Below are 5,239 nucleotides of genomic sequence, written 5' to 3'. Positions count from 1 at the left end.
TCGCAAGCCAGGCCTAGGGACCGTACCCATGCACGAATTTCATGGGCTGGGCCTCTAGTATTTGAATAACTGTTCAATGAAGGTTTGCTAAAAATAAAATACAGGGAAGGTCACAGTCATCAGGGAAACCTGGGGCAGATGGAAACACAGGAAGTATGAGCAGTCAGCACTGGGCCGTGGAATGTTAGTCATCTTTCCTCTGCTCCAAGGTGATGTTGTCCCTGACAAGAGAAGCAGAACTTGCTACCAAAGGAAGTGCAGGTTTTAAAAGAAACAGAGGTGATGGGCATCCTGCTCTAGAGGGAACTAGCATTGGCCCAAAACTAGGTAGGGCCTGGGACTCTTCAAGGCTACTGGAGAATCGCTAGTGGCATAAGGAGCTTCCGTTCGCCCTCACCCTCCCCACCTCATCCCTGCTTTGTGTTGTGTGTGTCCAGGATGGGAAGGCCTTGGCATAATGAGATCAGCTTGGGTATTAGCAAGAGGAGTTTGTTGTTGTTGTTTTTGTTTTATCTTATGAGTACTTGGCTCTGAAGAATGTCAAGGATCCAGAGTTAACAGAGCTTGGCCACACCTGAACAAGAAGAGAAGCTGTCCTCACTGCAAGACCAAGCAGAACCCTGAAGGAGAGAGGTAGAAAGGGAAAGCGGGCAAAAGCCAAGAGGAAAGGTGTCTTCTGGGAGCCTGTGCAAGGTGGCTTGCCTGGCCCAAAGGAAACCTGAGAGGAGAGCCCCTGAAACGCCCCAACACCCTCTGCCGTGGGCATGCCCATAACTGACCATGAGGAAGAAGGGACGCTTCTGGCAATGGACCATGCTAGCCCATGAGCCTGGACAACCGTTGCAGGGAAGGACGCAAGGTTTCAGCATTTTAATGCATAAAAAGCCAGGCTTTGCTGAAGGCTAGAATCCGCCTTAATAGCTGAGTAGCATTCCAGATGTTCTCTGACAGTTTGGGAAGAAGAAATGGGTAAGGGGTTAGTTCAGAATCCAACTGAGACCTCCTGGAGGAAGGGAATGGAGGGAGGTGACAGCAAGGTCAGTGCTCAGTGGCTAGAAGCCCAGAGGAGCATCCTTAGGGAGCAGGCAGGAAAGTACCTCCTCAGTGGGGGGCAGGCCTGGAGAGGAACTGGCTAGGCCTAGGGGAAGCTCAGAGCAGCCTGAGGCCAGAAGGGAGGGCCCAGGAGAAATAGTCCAGGAGACAGATCCTGGGCAGGAATCCTGAGTCACCATCCTAGAGGCAAGCCCTAGCTCCACCTAGCGCTCTGTCCAAATCCTCGAAGAAACACGAAGAGCTGTCTTCCTTATTGGTATCTTCATTCCTTTCCAGCCCTCTTGTAATTCAGTTTCTTGGTTTATTTACTGAGCTTCTCCAGGCAGATTATCATTGTACACCTTTAGGACCTTTCTGTGTTTGAAGGAGAAAAAAAAATCTCCCACATCAGTTTCCTCAACCATAAAATGGGTATACTAGTAGCTATTGTGAAAACTAAGCTATGGAAAGAGATTTGTATCAACTAGACAGCATTCAACAAAAGTACGCTACTTTATTGCTGTTAACATTACTTTTATCATCATTATTACAGATCTTGAGTGGAAACTCAAAAGAGTGACTTGAACATAGATAATCACACAAGTTTTTGAAATTGCTGTACCAGGGTTGGTGGAGTTGGAGTTGTTGGCACACATTTGCATTAGATTATTTCAGATGTGGTTCTTTTTCCTCTTTACTTTAGGAATAAAATGACATATTCCTCTGATGTGGCAGAAAGGGAATTAAAAGTACAGCCCATCTACACTCTTGCCTCAAGTGGGAAAATAAAACCTAGCAATCCTATTTCAAATGAACCTCTGCCATAAACTCAAGCCCAGAAACAGATGGGAAAAATCCCTGTGAGACAAAACACAATACACCCAATCCCCAATAAAAATAATAACACCGAAAGCACAGAAGCCACAGTGCTGTCAGAATGCAAGAAGTGTGCCAAGAACCATACCTGGAGGACAGCTGCTGCTGGCACTGGCGCCTGCCAGGAGGAGATTACCTGCAGGCCGTTCTTACTGTCCTCTGCAGAACTGAGTGGGAGAGGTTGTGTGGGGGGGAGGGCAGGCAGAGACAAGAGGAGTGGCGTCAGGTAGAGAGTAGAAAGAACAATCAAAATGGGTGCTGTGGAGTATACATAACTGACAAGTGATTCCTGGCCATGAGATAAGACATTCAGCAGTTTAAAATGCCGTGAGGTGAAGGTGTATGCATAATTTGTTGTTATCACTAATTAGAAACACTACCAGATGCCTTCTGAAGTAAACAGATGTTCAGCTAAGGAAGAGGAGCAAAAGCAAATATGGAGACCAAGGAAGAGCCAAGAAAGGCAAGAGCCAGTTCCCTTCAAGCTGGTGGTTCTGTGTTACGTGGCTGCAGTGTCATCGCAGCAGAGGGTTCAACAAAAATCTGAAATGGGTGCTAGAGGTGCCGCCATGGATCCAATGGGTTGACACAGCACGCACATGCTGCAGCAAAGGGCTCTCAATCTAATCCTATATAATAAAGAGCTAATATGCAAATGGTCGTAGAACCCTTTCGCCCTCGCACTGGGGCCAGGAGACCTGAGGCTACACCCCTTGCCCCGGGGGACCTGAGGCTGGGCCCTCCCCCTGCCCCAGCGCTGGGGCCAGGAGACCTGAGGCTGAGCCAGGGGACCTGAGGCCACGCCCTCCACCCAGTGGGGCTTGATGGGGGACCTGAGGCTGTGCCCTCTGCCTGGTGCTGGGCTGGGGGACCTGAGGCTGTGCCCCCTGCCCTGTGGAACTTGATGGGGGTGGGGCCGGCCCGGTCTGGGTCTTGAACTATTTCGAGGTACACGCAGGTGAGTGGGGACTTGACTCTGGGTCCTGTGGCGTGCCCCAGACTCTGACAGGAGGGAGATTTTCATATACATTTTACTAATTTTCTTTCATCTCTGATACTTCTATTATAGAGAAAGGGCAAATAGCAATATTAAAATATTTCCTCTAATTAATTCCCTTTTAATGTGCATGAATTCTGGGCCACTAGTCCAGTTATAAGATGGAAGAAATGTTTGCCCACATCAAGCTCATTTGTACACACACACACAGACACACACTCGGCACCCTGTGGGAACAGTCACTTCCTTCAGTTTCTGCAGCACAGGCTCAGTCAACCCGGGCCATAGCCCACACAACGCTCTGTGCATGACGCTCCAGCCCACTCCACCGCCAGCCCTCAGACTTGCTACCCATGGGTCTTTCCTGACCCTCCCTCTCAGGACAGTCACCAGAGAGTCCCAAGACGGCAGCTGATGTGGCTCAAGATGCTCTTTAATAGAAACCAGGCTAACTCAGACAACGCTGCCCTCTCCCAGTGATGTGCTTGTGCCCAGAGCCCTGCACCTCCTGGGAAAACACTCCATTGATGATTCTCCTCAGATGAGTCCCAGTCTCTTGACTGGACTTACATGCCTTGGCTAGACATGCTACAGAGTAAAAGGAGAGGGAGTTTTAGGATACAAATTATTCTATGACCTTTTTAATTACTTTGTTCCACAACCACAAATAAACAAGCCATTTGGAAATGTCTAGGTTTGATGGTTGAAAATGGTAAATTTTGACTTTTAGTGTGTTGGGGTCTGTTAAATATGTGGATTTTTAGAGCATCTTTTAGTGGCAGAAAGTCCCAGAAGTGCACCCCAAAAAATACAATGATGGGTATATTTTTAGTGGATACAGGAGCCCGTTGGAAAAGTTCCCAATGGACAAAGCTGCAGTAATTCAATTAACAAAGTAGTATTGGATTATAACCCAACTAGAGACCCGGTTCACAAAAATTCGTGCACGGGGTAAGGGGGTCCCTCAGCCCGGCCTGCCCCCTCTCACAGTCTGGGAGCCCTCACAGGATGTTCAACTGACGGCTTAGGCCCGCTCCCCATGGTGAGCGGGCCGAAGTCACAGGCTGGCCTCTCTCTGTGGGAGGCAACCGGCCAATCAGGTATATAGATACTTTCTGGAGGCAGCACGGATTCCTTCCTTATTTCTTTCCTCTGTGGTTGGAGAACAGGGGACTAAAAGGTGGATACAGAACTGTGGCCGGCCCAGGGGTTTTGAGGGCAGTAGAAAGAGGGAGAGGGCTGGGGAAAGTCTAGACACATTTCCTTTGATTGTCCTCCTTCCTCTGGGCCCCTCCCTCCATTTTTTCCTTCTTGCGGTGGACGCTCAGGCCTCGGACCAACCGGAGCCCAGAGACGGTGGGTTCAGCCCCCTCACTTCTCAGCTGAATGTACAACCTCCTCGCATTCCAAGTGGGGCTGTTTTCAAGTGACTGAAGTGCTGGGAATCCAGAGCTCCTGGCCTCTCCCCTCTCGGTTTTCTCCTTGGGTCGGTTGCAAAGTTCACCGAGACACTGAAGCAGCTCTGCCCTGGGGGGGGATGCTCGCAGGCAGCACCACGTCCCAGGTCAGGGACATAGGCAGGCAGCTTCACCTCAGCCCTGGGCAGGACGTTAGTGCTGGGCAGGCCTGGGCGTGCCTCTGCTGGAGGCAGAAGTCCCTGCCCCACAGCTCCTGTGCGTGCGCAACCCTTTGACTCGTCGTGACTCAGACACCGTAATGGACAAATTAGCATATTACCTCTTTATAATATAGGATATCGATGAGTCCATGCTGATATAAATAAATTATTAAAGAGATAAATAAATAGACAAATCTCTCATGCAGATGAATTCCAAATAACTTATGTAGCTACTCCCCCATCAAGGAGGTGGGCTATAACTCCCACTATTGAGGTGTGGGCTACCCACAATGAGCTTGTGTGAAGAGTACAGATGAAAAGGTGGGAGAGGGAAAAACCAAGATGGTGGCATAGGTAAACACCAGAGTTTGCTGCCTCGAACAACCACTTCAAAAATACAACTAAAAGACAGAACGGACATCATCCAGAACCACAGGAAGGCTGGCTGAGTGGAAATTCCACAACTATAAGGAAAGAGAAAAGCATACCGAGACTCAGAGGAGGCGCAGTGCTGAAGTAAAATACTAAGGTGCGGAGTGCATGCGGAGAGGGCTGGTGGCTGAGGGCGCAGTTGTCGTTTTCAATCGGGAGGGAGTCTCAGGCTCTGAGCTCCAGTTCCAGGTGAGTCTCTAGGGACCCAGACTCATACCGGAGAAGCAGGACTGTCTGGCATCAGTTGGAACTCGAGGGCAGCTTTCCCTCGGAGAGGCATGCAG

The sequence above is a fragment of the Myotis davidii genome, unplaced genomic scaffold (assembly GCF_000327345.1).
Source record: "Myotis davidii unplaced genomic scaffold, ASM32734v1 scaffold70, whole genome shotgun sequence".
NCBI classification, from domain to species: Eukaryota; Metazoa; Chordata; class Mammalia; order Chiroptera; family Vespertilionidae; genus Myotis; species Myotis davidii.
This window is presented reverse-complemented; position numbering follows the sequence as displayed.